At 40.2% G+C, this 15,070-nt stretch overlaps 4 non-coding genes across 4 annotated transcripts; all 4 read right to left on the reverse strand.

The window, feature by feature from the left end:
* Positions 1-1,235: 1,235 nt before the first annotated feature.
* On the reverse strand, positions 1,236-1,308 carry TRNAT-CGU (transfer RNA threonine (anticodon CGU)). The gene has a single exon. It is a non-coding gene; the product is annotated as a tRNA-Thr (tRNA).
* Positions 1,309-2,762: 1,454 nt separating this feature from the next.
* TRNAT-AGU (transfer RNA threonine (anticodon AGU)) lies at positions 2,763-2,836 on the reverse strand. Its single transcript has one exon. It is a non-coding gene; the product is annotated as a tRNA-Thr (tRNA).
* A 1,140-nt stretch (positions 2,837-3,976) lies between these two features.
* TRNAT-CGU (transfer RNA threonine (anticodon CGU)) lies at positions 3,977-4,049 on the reverse strand. The gene has a single exon. It is a non-coding gene; the product is annotated as a tRNA-Thr (tRNA).
* A 10,349-nt stretch (positions 4,050-14,398) lies between these two features.
* On the reverse strand, positions 14,399-14,472 carry TRNAT-AGU (transfer RNA threonine (anticodon AGU)). Its single transcript has one exon. It is a non-coding gene; the product is annotated as a tRNA-Thr (tRNA).
* Between the last annotated feature and the right edge of the window lie 598 nt (positions 14,473-15,070).

Consider the following 15,070-nt stretch of genomic DNA (forward strand, 5'->3'; position numbering starts at 1 on the left):
ACAATAGAGTGATCATTCACCTCTATCTTGTTCTTTGTCATTTTCTTTTCCCTATTTCAATCAATGCATTCCTACAAAAATCTTCACAATACCAAGTATTTTATTTAATTTTTAAGATAACTTATTCTAAAGTTCATAGAACCAGATGTTTATACTTAAATTGTATTCATCACTTGTTTGATGAAAATTATTCGGAAAGCATGAAGAAAACAGTTAAATGCTGCTGAGATTTGAACTCAGGATTTCCTGTTTACGAGATAGGAGCTTTAACCACTAAGCCACAGCACCAACGGTAATAGTAAAAAATGCATAAATAATTCATTGTTGATGATGAAAATGTGTTTTCTGCTATAAATTCTTCTTTATATGTATTGTAATCTTAAACACAAAAAGATACTCAATCACTACGCAAGGATTCATATATTTTAATAAACAGGTACTCTTATAAAACCCAATTTCATTTCTTGAATTCTTTACAATTTTTTTCATGAAGGTAATAATATTGCTCCAATCTTGGTAGGCATTTCATCTACGTCTTTCTCATAGATATGTACTTTTTTTCATTTTGCAATAACAGTATTCATTCTATAATCTTGAAAATACATGGGTTTTTATAAGGTTAAAGGTGATCTGTTCAATAGTAAGATGAATCAGACTTTTATATTTTAATTGTATCGGAATAAGACCTAATGAAAATGATTTGTTATATAACAATGAGAAAATGCAAGGCACTGCTGAGAGATAAACTCAGGATCTCCTGTTTACTAGACAGGCGCTTTAACCAGCTAAGCCACAGCACCCACTTGATTCTTAAATTTGAAACACTTTTCTTTATGGTGTTCAAGAGAATATTGCTTTTTCACTTTCATATTCTTTTCTAAGTTCACACACTTCTCTACTCAAACACTTAAGATGAATGAAGACTCTTCACTTATTCAAAAACACCTCTCTAATTTGAAGTTTACCCTATTCATATCATTTTAAAATATACCTTGCTGAAGAATGGATTAGTTGAATTCAACAATAGAGTGATCATTCACCTCTATCTTGTTTTTTGTCATTTTCTTTTCCCTATTTCAGTCAATGCATTCCTACAAAAATCTTCACAATACCAAGCATTTTATTTAATTTTTAAGATAACTTATTCTAAAGTTCATAGAACCAGATGTTTATTCTTAAATTGTATTCAACATTTGTTTGATGAAAATTATTCGGAAAGCATGGAGAAAACATTTAGGTGCTGCTGAGATTTGAACTCAGGATTTCCTGTTTACGAGACAGGTGCTTTAACCACTAAGCCACAGCACCAACGTTAAGAATAAGAAATGCATACATAATTTATTGTTGATGATGAAAATGTGTTTCCTGCTATGAATTCTTCTTTATATGTATTGTAATCTTAAACACGAAAACATACTCAATCACTACGCAAGTATTAATATGTTTTGATAAACAGGTACTCTTATAAAACTCAATTTCATTTCTTGAATTCTTTAAAAAAAAATCATGAAGGTATTAATATTGCGCAAATCTAGGTAGAAATTTCATCTACGTCTTTCTCATAGATATGTATTTTTTTCATTTGGCAATAACAGTATTCATTCTATAATCTTGAAAATACTTGTGTTTTTATAAGGTTTAAGATGATCTGTTCAACAGTAAGATGAATCAGACTTTTATATTTTAATTGTATCGGAATAAGACCTAATAAAAATGATTTGTTATATAACAATGAGAAAAGCAATTCACTGCTGAGAGTTGAACTCAGGATCTCCTATTTACTAGACAGGCGCTTTAACCAGCTAAGCCACAGCACCCACTTGATTCTTATATTTGAAACACTTTTCTTTATGGTGTTCAAGAGAATATTGCTTTTTCACTTTCATATTCTTTTCTAAGTTCACACACTTCTCTACTCAAACACTTAAGATGAATGAAGACTCTTCACTTATTCAAAAACACCTCTCTAATTTGAAGTTTACCCTATTCATATCATTTTAAAATATACCTTGCTGAAGAATGGATTAGTTGAATTCAACAATAGAGTGATCATTCACCTCTATCTTGTTCTTTGTCATTTTCTTTTCCCTATTTCAATCAATGCATTCCTACAAAAATCTTCACAATACAAAGTATTTTATTTAATTTTTAAGATAACTTATTCTAAAGTTCATAGAACCAGATGTTTATACTTAAATTGTATTCATCACTTGTTTGATGAAAATTATTCGGAAAGCATGAAAAAAACAGTTAAATGCTGCTGAGATTTGAACTCAGGATTTCCTGTTTACGAGATAGGAGCTTTTACCACTAAGCCACAGCACCAACGGTAATAGTAAAAAATGCATAAATAATTCATTGTTGATGATGAAAATGTGTTTTCTGCTATAAATTCTTCTTTATATGTATTGTAATCTTAAACACGAAAAGATACTCAATCACTACGCAAGGATTCATATATTTTAATAAACAGGTACTCTTATAAAACCCAATTTCATTTCTTGAATTCTTTACAATTTTTTTCATGAAGGTAATAATATTGCTCCAATCTTGGTAGGCATTTCATCTACGTCTTTCTCATAGATATGTACTTTTTTTCATTTTGCAATAACAGTATTCATTCTATAATCTTGAAAATACATGGGTTTTTATAAGGTTAAAGGTGATCTGTTCAACAGTAAGATGAATCAGACTTTTATATTTTAATTGTATCGGAATAAGACCTAATGAAAATGATTTGCTATATAACAATGAGAAAAGCAAGGCACTGCTGAGAGTTGAACTCAGGATCTCCTGTTTACTAGACAGGCGCTTTAACCAGCTAAGCCACAGCACCCACTTGATTCTTAAATTTGAAACACTTTTCTTTATGGTGTTCAAGAGAATATTGCTTTTTCACTTTCATATCTTTTCTAAGTTCACACACTTCTCTACTCAAACACTTAAGATGAATGAAGACTCTTCACTTATTCAAAAACACCTCTCTAATTTGAAGTTTACCCTATTCATATCATTTTAAAATATACCTTGCTGAAGAATAGATTAGTTGAATTCAACAATAGAGTGATCATTCACCTCTATCTTGTTCTTTGTTATTTTCTTTTCCCTATTTCAGTCAATGCATTCCTACAAAAATCTTCACAATACCAAGCATTTTATTTAATTTTTAAGATAACTTATTCTAAAGTTCATAGAACCAGATGTTTATACTTAAATTGTATTCAACACTTGTTTGATGAAAATTATTCGGAAAGCATTGAGAAAACAGTTAAACGCTGCTGAGAATTGAACTCAGGATTTCCTGTTTACGAGACAGGAGCTTTAACCACTAAGCCACAGCACGAACAGTAATAGTAAAAAATGCATAAAGAATTTATTGTTAATGATGAAAATTTGTTTTCTGCTATAAATTCTTCTTTATATGTATTGTAATCTTAAACACGAAAAGATACTCAATCACTACGCTAGGATTAATATGTTTTAATAAACAGGTACTCTTATAAAACCCAATTCCATTTCTTGAATTCTTTACAATTTTTTTTCATGAAGGTAATAATATTGCTCCAATCTATGTAGACATTTCATCTACGTCTTTCTCATAGATATGTATTTTTTTCATTTTGCAATAACAGTATTCATTCTATAATCTTGAAAATACTTGGGTTTTTATAAGGTTAAAGATGATCTGTTCAACAGTAAGATGAATCAGACTTTTATATTTTAATTGTATCGGAATAAGACCTAATGAAAATGATTTGTTATATAACAATGAGAAAAGCAAGGCACTGCTCAGAGTTGAACTCAGGATCTCCTGTTTACTAGACAGGCGCTTTAACCAGCTAAGCCAGAGCACCCACTTGATTCTTTAATTTTTAAGATAACTTATTCTAAAGTTCATAGAACCAGATGTTTATTCTTAAATTGTAGTCAACATTTGTTTGATGAAAATTATTCGGAAAGCATGGAGAAAACATTTAGGTGCTGCTGAGATTTGAACTCAGGATTTCCTGTTTACGAGACAGGCGCTTTAACCACTAAGCCACAGCACCAACGGTAATAGTAAAAAATGCATAAATAATTTAATGTTGATGATGAAAATGTGTTTTCTGCTATAAATTCTTCTTTATATGTATTGTAATCTTAAACACGAAAAGATACTCAATCACTACGCAAGGATTCATATATTTTAATAAACAGGTACTCTTATAAAAACCCAATTTCATTTCTTGAATTCTTTACAATGAAGGTAATAATATTGCTCCAATCTTGGTAGACATTTCATCTACGTCTTTCTCATAGATATGTACTTTTTTTCATTTTGCAATAATAGTATTCATTCTATAATCTTGAAAATACCTGGGTTTTTATAAGGTTAAAAGTGATCTGTTCAACAGTAAGATGAATCAGACTTTTATATTTTAATTGTATCGGAATAAGACCTAATGAAAATGATTTGTTATATAACAATGAGAAAAGCAAGGCACTGCTGAGAGTTGAACTCAGGATCTCCTGTTTACTAGACAGGTGCTTTAACAGGCTAAGCCACAGCACCCACTTGATTCTTAAGTTTGAAACACTTTTCTTTAGGGTGTTCAAGAGAATATTGCTTTTTCACTTTCATATTCTTTTCTAAGTTCACACACTTCTCTACTCAAACACTTAAGATGAATGAAGACTCTTCACTTATTCAAAAACACCTCTCTAATTTGAAGTTTACCCTATTCATTACATTTTAAAATATACCTTGCTGAAGAATGGATTAGTTGAATTCAACAATAGAGTGATCATATGGCTGAGATACCCGCCACCCCCTCTCAACACAATCCCCAAAAGGAGGGAAACCGGAAACAGTTCTTAAAGTTTTTGGATGTGGGATGGAGTGACCATCCCGGCCGTATTTATTAAAACAAAAAATTAAACATTAAACGTTTTCATGTTATGTACAATTTCATTATCACATTACGATGTTTGGCTAACCTTAACATAATCTCTAATACAGAGGTTCTCCTAGCCGAACTAGCATCCTACAAAAACATTCTCTAAGAACACTGAAATTGTACATCCTAACGTTTAAGGGCCAACGGCAAGGTCATAACCGGTGTCAAGATCCCTAACCAGACTTACCCCTCCCACTTGGGAGGGGCGACAGCACAGAGGCTTACCTCAAGTGCAACTACTAACAATTTCCCTTGACTTGACGGGGGCACTTAAGACTCGACGCCATTTAAAGGTCGTTCGAACACTTGTGTGTGGTATCTAGAAGGTATCGTTGACCTCTCCCCACCCCACACAACTTACCGCATCTGCCGTCGCAGATGACCCTGGCCCCGGGAAATTCCCCAGGAGGGGGCTGTAACCCCTCCTACAAAGGAAGGGGCCTTGACCGCCTTTCCTTTACTTCCGGCGACCCGCCCTTAGACGGGACCGCCTCCCCACTGAGGGGCCAATGGCCACCTCTCCCGAGCGCTCCCATCCGTGTTGGGTGACGCCCACTCATAGGGATCTACCAATTAGTGCTCACCGATCATGACCTTACCGCCTACCAAAAATAAATACGACAATTCTTAAACCTATGAAAACATTGGTCACTACGACCGAAACAGCATGCTAGAAATGCAACACTACGTCAAATCATTTTAATCGTAACAACCTAGACGATATTCACATACTTTATTATGATTAACCACAAACTGATACTGTCACAGCCTGTAAACGAAATGGAAAAACCAACTTATAAATTCACTTTATTGCACAACAACTTGCTGTCCTCAGGGGCTGGTGGGTGGGTCAAAATTGGCTCTTCGTTCCGTCCCGAGCTCACGTGTAGCGAGGAGGTGCAGCTTCGGAGCACAAGAACAAGAGGACGTCTTCTGGTCTTGCGCCTTCTTTTATCCGTCTTCAGGGCGGGCGAAAACCCGCCCCTGCCTGCCCCGAGGGCGTGGCTGGCTGCGTCGGTGTCTAGGCCAGCCCACTCTAGGGCGGGAAAAAAGCGCGCCCCGGCTACGCCGCTTCGGGCATACCAGCCGAGACGCGCCTCCCGCCCAAAAATGGCTTCCCGGGGGGATCGAGGCACTCAGCCATACGTTCGGGGGGACCGAGTGGTCGCCCCTTTCCATATGGCTGAGATACCCGCCACCCCCTCTCAACACAATCCCCAAAAGGAGGGAAACCGGAAACAGTTCTTAAAGTTTTTGGATGTGGGATGGAGTGACCATCCCGGCCGTATTTATTAAAACAAAAAATTAAACATTAAACGTTTTCATGTTATGTACAATTTCATTATCACATTACGATGTTTGGCTAACCTTAACATAATCTCTAATACAGAGGTTCTCCTAGCCGAACTAGCATCCTACAAAAACATTCTCTAAGAACACTGAAATTGTACATCCTAACGTTTAAGGGCCAACGGCAAGGTCATAACCGGTGTCAAGATCCCTAACCAGACTTACCCCTCCCACTTGGGAGGGGCGACAGCACAGAGGCTTACCTCAAGTGCAACTACTAACAATTTCCCTTGACTTGACGGGGGCACTTAAGACTCGACGCCATTTAAAGGTCGTTCGAACACTTGTGTGTGGTATCTAGAAGGTATCGTTGACCTCTCCCCACCCCACACAACTTACCGCATCTGCCGTCGCAGATGACCCTGGCCCCGGGAAATTCCCCAGGAGGGGGCTGTAACCCCTCCTACAAAGGAAGGGGCCTTGACCGCCTTTCCTTTACTTCCGGCGACCCGCCCTTAGACGGGACCGCCTCCCCACTGAGGGGCCAATGGCCACCTCTCCCGAGCGCTCCCATCCGTGTTGGGTGACGCCCACTCATAGGGATCTACCAATTAGTGCTCACCGATCATGACCTTACCGCCACAGGTCCGGATAGTTGACCGGCTATCCGGACCCCCCACAAAACTCCTACCTAAAGGTCATGTTTTAAAGATTTTAACCAGGCTAGGAAGTCTCCTATGAGTAACTCATTCCCCGCCCTCGACAAATGCACACCATCCCCCAGATACATACTGTCATCATTAATACAATTATGCGAGATCGAATGCAATGTCTTGGAACGGAGCAACCTACTTACTTTGTTATTCAATTTTTTAACAGAATGATTCAAAGCAGGGATCGAGATAGCCCCCCGCCACACTTTTCGTGGGATTATATGAGACCACGCAATTAGGCACCCCGGAACTCTCCTCGCTAACCAACTTACCGTGGAAAGCATAGCCTCCAGGAGAAGTCGTCTACCGGTGGTGACCAAATCATTGCCCCCCAAATGCACTATGACTATGGACGGCGGTGACCTCATCCGCTCTAACAAGCCCTCAAAAAATTCCTGAAACCGGTCAATACAGAGACCGCCCCTTCCGTAGAAGGACACTCTGTACCCGTATTCCCCAGGTACGTGAATCATGTCACCTGCTTTGAATACGTCTGCGGCCCGTCTCACGTATGAGTGGCCCACGACCCACACCTCCTTCCTCACAGCCGGTGACGTGCGACCGCTGACCTGGTGTTGGGTCGACTGCTCAGTCTGCCCTGCCGCGTAGGCTTGCGCAACTGAAAACAAACAAAAGACAAGAGGCGTGAGTACATGATTACAGCTTCACAACATGTGCAATCGCACGTACCTCTTATAACAATTGGAGGACCAGCGCCCCACACGTTTCACTTGCTCGACATTAAGACCCCTGGCTGTAGCTTCAGTGGCAGCCCCTATACGAAAGGAGTGGGTCCCAAATTCGCCCGGGTCCAAGCCCGCTGCGGCAATGGCCATTGCAAGCACCCGTTGAAACTGAAACCTCGTCAGCGGGGTGGCGTCTGCATGCCTCAACAATGTCCCCCCCCATGATGCCACCCTTCGTGCTAGGTAATCTTCTAAGCACTGTACCGGACACATGGATGACTCGGGGTTCCTGCGAATGATCGTGCAGTCCCCTCTCCCATCTTGGTCAGTCTTGGACCTGAGAAAGGAGACAATCATCGCATCACCCCTGATCTGGACATGCTCCCTGCACAAGCCCCCCGTCACATCCTGTTTGTTCCTTGCAACTAGCTCACTAACTCTCATAGCCCCGTGAAATGCCAGCGTAAATGCAGTCCGGAACAAACAGGTCTCGAACGGGGACGAGCATGTGTTCGGGAGTGTGGCCAGTAACTGGGACAACCTGTCTAGACCTATCGGTCGTCGTACGTCTACTCTGCGACCCTCTAGACGTTGCCACCCACGCAGCGCTTTCTGTACCGTGAAAGACGCTGTTGGGTCCAGGATGCCATGGGCCCTGGCAACAAAGGAAATGGCGGCACGATGCCTTTGGGCCGTAGCCACCGATTTCCCAGCCCTACGTAAGGACATCAGAAAAAGTACTACCAACTCTTCCTGACCCCAAAGTCCCCCTCTCTCTGCCCCCAAAAAGGCTAAATAGGCCTGGAACGCCCCTTCATATGCCTTCCTTGTCCTGGGTGCTAGACTCTCTCCCACGAGGTGACGAAGTTCGGGGCACCGAGAGACCAGAGAGCTTCGGGGAAGGGTGCCGGCTCCGGGTCCGCTGACGGAAGGAAACCCGAGAAAGCCTGCATGTGAAAACGAGACAGTGCATCAGCAGCCTGATTCATCACCCCTGGGACATGTTTTGCTCTGAATACCACGTTCAGTTGCATACACAGTAAGACAATTTCTTTGAGCAGCCTCAAAATCAATTTACAACGGGCTGCCTGACTATTGATGCATTCTACCACGGTCATATTGTCGGACCAAAACACAACAGAATGATCTCTGAACCCTTCTGGCCAGGTTCTCAGGGCCACCAGAATGGGAAATAGTTCAAGGAAAGCGATGTTACTCGTCAGCCCCTTCTCGTGCCACCATAGGGGCCACTTTTGTGCCGACCATTTTGTGCCGAAGATGGCGCCAAAACCTACGCTTCCTGCTGAATCTGTCCATAGCCCAAGCTCTTCGGAGGACACGGCTGGCTTGTTCCAGACGACTCGGCCATTGAAGTCCGCCAAGAATGCTAACCAGATCCGCATGTCCTGGCGGACCTCAGCCGATAACCTTGTGCGATGATGACCCTCCTTTAGGCCAACCATCGCTTGGGCAATTGAGCGGGAAAAGGGGCGAGCCATTGGTATCACCCTCAAGGCAAAGTTCAACTTTCCCACTAACTGTTGCAACTGATGCAGTGTAACTTTGGATGCATTTAAACATACTTGGAGGGCTGCCCTGAATTTTGACACTTTGCTAGCTGGTAAACGGAAGCACCCCTCCCTTGAGTCCAACTCGATCCCCAAAAACTCGAGGCAAGTCGTGGGACCCATAGTTTTACCCGGTGCCAATGGCACGCCAAGATGATCCATTAACACACAGAATTCAGCTAAGGCCTGGGCACATTCGGGATTACCGGCGGGGCCAAGGAACAGAAAGTCGTCAAGGTAGTGCATTACATTTCGGAAACCCGTTTTCCTAGTGAACACCCATTGCAGGAAGGTACTGAATTGCTCAAAGTAAGCACATGATATAGAGCATCCCATTGGCATACACCTATCCATGTAAAATGACCCCTGGAACCCGAATCCCAGAAGACGCTGATCGTCTGGGTGTACCGGGAGCAACCGGAACGCTGACTCGATATCAGATTTCGCCATCAACGTCCCGTGCCCCAGGCGATTCAAGATGGCTACCGCCTCATCAAAAGATGCGTATCGCACCGAACAAACTTCTGGATCAATTGCGTCGTTCACCGAAAGACCATGTGGAGCAGAGAGATTATGGATCAAACGAAACTCACCCGGGTCCTTTTTGGGGACCACCCCTAACGGAGAACAAACGAAATCCGGTACCGGGGGTTCACTAAACGGGCCGGCGACCCGTCCCCGGCTAACCTCTTTCTGAATTTTTTCTTGCACTACAGATGTATGTTGTAAAACGGAAAGTTGATTTTTGCACATCCCTACACCCTGAAAGTCCCCTACCGGGATGCGGAAACCATGTGTAAAACCGTTCCGCAGCACCCCGGCAGAAGTACGATCCGGGTATTCGCTGAGCCAGGGAATCATTGCCAAGGTATCAATCGGAGTTGGTAAAGGCGCCCCTCGGCCTAGCTTAGACCTGTTTGGCGCCTCCCTTACCCCCATTCTCACCCGTTCTGGCTCTGCACGATGACTCAGGATGGGACGACCCACACGTACTACACTCATGTTTGAATTTACACGATCCCGGAGGCCTGGTACATTTCCCCTTGTTGAAATTAAAACAGAAACCCTTTCTCCCTGTGTTGCCTGCGGGCCTCGACTGGTCGTCGGTGCTCGTACTTGTTCGAAAGGGCGTCCCCACATTTTGGCGGGAGTAATCAACAACATTGCTCCCGACCAATGGCATTCTTAACATTCCCGATTCTTTCATTTTATCCCATGTTAAAGAATCGTAACAATCCCAAGTCAAACTCTTGTTATGTTCCTTTTCTTTCCTGAACAGATTGTCATAACAAAACCAATGGTTACCTTGATACGCTGTCGAGTAACCCATAATTCGTGATTGATAAACGGGAAACTCAGGAAGCAACTCGGGCCTACGTTCCCCCAAAATCGATGTGAAAATACCCCATGCATTGCCCCAGTTGCCAATGTTCTCATTTACCTTAAAGGCGGCCATCTTTGCGCGCCAAACACTTGGATGCATTAAGTCCTTCTGACTTTTCACATGCTCCACATCATAATGATCAACAAGCAGGGAAAAAATATTCACGTACTCCCCCGCCCAGATCTTTTCCTTTATAGCTAAAGGCACATGTTGTCCCAATCTCTCTCTACGAGAGGGTGCTGACTCGTCCCTTGCAATCGGCAATGGCCGCTTACCTGAACCGGACGCAGCTTCTGCCGCTTGCGGCTTGTCTATCCCCGCCAACGGCGTAGCCACTCTAGCTGCCTCTTTCTTCTCACGAAGCCCTTTTATCAGCGCCTGTGCCTCGGCAGCCGTGGCGCCATCACTACTATCCCCCAACCATGCTGCTAGCTGTGCTGCCAGCTCGGGGGGCATGTCTTCCTTGGATGTCGGGGTGACGACAACGGGGATTGGATTCCCCTCAATCGGTACTGGGGTCGGCGCCTCGAGCGGGGCAGAGGGAACCGGGACGCCCCCACCGGCTGGAACCTTTCTCGGCCTCTTAGGTCTCCCTCCAGCCGGCGCAGGGCCCGAACCCTCCTCCCCATCTCGCTCCGCCAACCGTTTCTTTATGTCGGACACTTCTTTGCAAAGGGCCCGCACCATCTGGTCGGTCGACATTCTCTTTGCGCCTTTCTTGGGCATCTCTCCGAGGAAGTATCTAAAAGACAAAGAAAAAGATCAAAACGCTCAAAATTGGCTCTTCGTTCCGTCCCGAGCTCACGTGTAGCGAGGAGGTGCAGCTTCGGAGCACAAGAACAAGAGGACGTCTTCTGGTCTTGCGCCTTCTTTTATCCGTCTTCAGGGCGGGCGAAAACCCGCCCCTGCCTGCCCCGAGGGCGTGGCTGGCTGCGTCGGTGTCTAGGCCAGCCCACTCTAGGGCGGGAAAAAAGCGCGCCCCGGCTACGCCGCTTCGGGCATACCAGCCGAGACGCGCCTCCCGCCCAAAAATGGCTTCCCGGGGGGATCGAGGCACTCAGCCATACGTTCGGGGGGACCGAGTGGTCGCCCCTTTCCATTCACCTCTATCTTGTTCTTTGTCATTTTCTTTTCCCTATTTCAGTCAATGCATTCCTATAAAAATCTTCACAATACCAAGCATTTTATTTAATTTTTAAGATAACTTATTCTAAAGTTCAAAAAACTAGATGTTTATACTTAAATTGTATTCAACACTTGTTTGATGAAAATCATTCGGAAAGCATGGAGAAAACAGTTAAATGCTGCTGAGAATTGTACTCAGGATTTCCTGTTTACGAGACAGGAGCTTTAACCACTAAGCCACAGCACCAACAGTAATAGTAAAAAATGCATAAAGAATTTATTGTTAATGATGAAAATGTGTTTTCTGCTATAAATTCTTCTTTATATGTATTGTAATCTTAAACACGAAAAGATACTCAATCACTACGCAAGGATTAATATGTTTGAATAAACAGGTACTCCTATAAAACCCAATCTCATTTCTTGAATTCTTTACAATTTTTTTTCATGAAGGTAATAATATTGCTCCAATCTAGGTAGACATTTCATCTACGTCTTTCTCATAGATATGTATTTTTTTCATTTTGCAATAACAGTATTCATTCTATAATCTTGAAAATACTTGGGTTTTTATAAGGTTAAAGATGATCTGTTCAACAGTAAGATGAATCAGACTTTTAAATTTTAATTGTATCGGAATAAGACCTAATGAAAATGATTTGTTATATAACAATGAGAAAAGCAAGGCACTGCTGAGAGTTAGACAGGCGCTTTAACCAGCTAAGCCTCAGCACCCACTTGATTCTGAAGTTTGAAACACTTTTCTTTATGGTGTTCAAGAGAATATTGCTTTTTCACTTTCATATTCTTTTCTAAGTTCACACACTTCTCTACTCAAACACTTAAGATGAATGAAGACTCTTCACTTATTCAAAAACACCTCTCTAATTTGAAGTTTACCCTATTCATATCATTTTAAAATATTCCTTGCTGAAGAATGGATTTGTTGAATTCCACAAGAGAGTGATCATTCACCTCTATCTTGTTCTTTGTCATTTTCTTTTCCCTATTTCAGTCAATGCATTCCTACAAAAATCTTCACAATACCAAGCATTTTATTTCATTTTTAAGATAACTTATTCTAAAGTTCATAGAACCAGATGTTTATTCTTAAATTGTATTCAACATTTGTTTGATGAAAATTATTCGGAAAGCATGGAGAGAAGAGTTAGGTGCTGTTGAGATTTGAACTCAGGATTTCCTGATTACGAGACAGGCGCTTTAACCACTAAGCCACAGCACCAATGTTAATAGTAAGAAATGCATACATAATTTATTGTTGATGATGAAAATGTGTTTCCTGCTATAAATTCTTCTTTATATGTATTGTAATCTTAAACACGAAAACATACTCAATCACTACGCAAGTATTAATATGTTTTAATAAACAGGTACTCTTATAAAACTCAATTTCATTTCTTGAATTCTTTAAAAAAAAATCATGAAGGTATTAATATTGCTCAAATCTAGGTAGAAATTTCATCTACGTCTTTCTCATAGATATGTATTTTTTTTATTTGGCAATAACAGTATTCATTCTATAATCTTGAAAATACTTGTGTTTTTATAAGGTTTAAGATGATCTGTTCAACAGTAAGATGAATCAGACTTTTATTTTTAATTGTATCGGAATAAGACCTAATGAAAATGATTTGTTATATAACAATGAGAAAAGCAAGGCACAGCTCAGAGTTGAACTCAGGATCTCCTGTTTACTAGAAAGGCGTTTTAACCAGCTAAGCCACAGCACCCACTTGATTCTTAATTTTGAAAACTTTTTCTTTATGGTGTTCAAGAGAATAATGCTTTTTCACTTTCATATTCTTTTCTAAGTTCACACACTTCTCTACTCATAAACTTAAGATGAATGAAGACTCTTCACTTATTCAAAAACACCTCTCTAATTTAAAGTTTACCCTATTCATATCATTTTAAAATATACCTTGCTGAAGTATGGATTAGTTGAATTCAACAATAGAGTGATCATTCACCTCTATCTTGTTCTTTGTCATTTTCTTTTCCCTATTTCAATCAATGCATTCCTACAAAAATCTTCACAATACCAAGTATTTTATTTAATTTTTAAGATAACTTATTCTAAAGTTCATAGAACCAGATATTTATACTTAAATTGTATTCAACACTTGTTTGATGAAAATTATTCGGAAAGCATGAAGAAAACAGTTAAATGCTGCTGAGATTTGAACTCAGGATTTCCTGTTTACGATATAGGAGCTTTAACCACTTAGCCACAGCACCAACGGTAATAGTAAAAAATGCATAAATAATTTATTGTTGATGAGAAAATGTGTTTTCTGCTATAAATTCTTCTTTATATGTATTGTAATCTTAAACACGAAAAGATACTCAATCACTTCACAAGGATTCATATGTTTTAATAAACAGGTACTCTTATAAAACCCAATTTCATTTCTTGAATTCTTTACAATTTTTTTTCATGAAGGTAATAATATTGCTCCAATCTTGGTAGACATTTCATCTACGTCTTTCTCATAGATATGTACTTTTTTTCATTTTGCAATAACAGTATTCATTCTATAATCTTGAAAATACCTGGGTTTTTATAAGGTTAAAGGTGATCTGTTCAACAGTAAGATGAATCAGATTTTATATTTTAATTGTATCGGAATAAGACCTAATGAAAATGATTTGTTATATAACAATAAGAAAAGCAAAGCGCTGCTGAGAGTTGAACTCAGGATCTCCTGTTTACTAGACAGGCGCTTTAACCAGCTAAGCCACAGCACCCACTTGATTCTTAATTTTGAAACACTTTTCTTTATGGTTTTCAAGAGAATATTGCTTTTTCACTTTCATATTCTTTTCTAAGTTCACACACTTCTCTACTCAAACACTTAAGATGAATGAAGACTCTTCACTTATTCAAAAACACCTCTCTAATTTGAAGTTTACCCTATTCATATCATTTTAAAATATACCTTGCTGAAGAATGGATTAGTTGAATTCAACAATAGAGTGATCATTCACCTCTATCTTGTTCTTTGTCATTTTCTTTTCCCTATTTCAGTCAATGCATTCCTACAAAAATCTTCACAATACCAAGCATTTTATTTAATGTTTAAGATAACTTATTCTAAAGTTCATAGAACCAGATGTTTATTCTTAAATTGTATTCAACATTTGTTTGATGAAAATTATTCGGAAAGCATGGAGAAAACATTTAGGTGCTTCTGAGATTTGAACTCAGGATTTCTTGTTTACGAGATAGGCGCTTTCACCACTAAGCCACAGCACCAACGTTAATAGTAAGAAATGCATACATAATTTATTGTTGATGATGAAAATGTGTTTCCTGCTATAAATTCTTCTTTATATGTATTGTAAT

Source organism: Lissotriton vulgaris, chromosome 12 (assembly GCF_964263255.1).
Source record: "Lissotriton vulgaris chromosome 12, aLisVul1.2, whole genome shotgun sequence".
Classification (NCBI taxonomy): Eukaryota; Metazoa; Chordata; class Amphibia; order Caudata; family Salamandridae; genus Lissotriton; species Lissotriton vulgaris.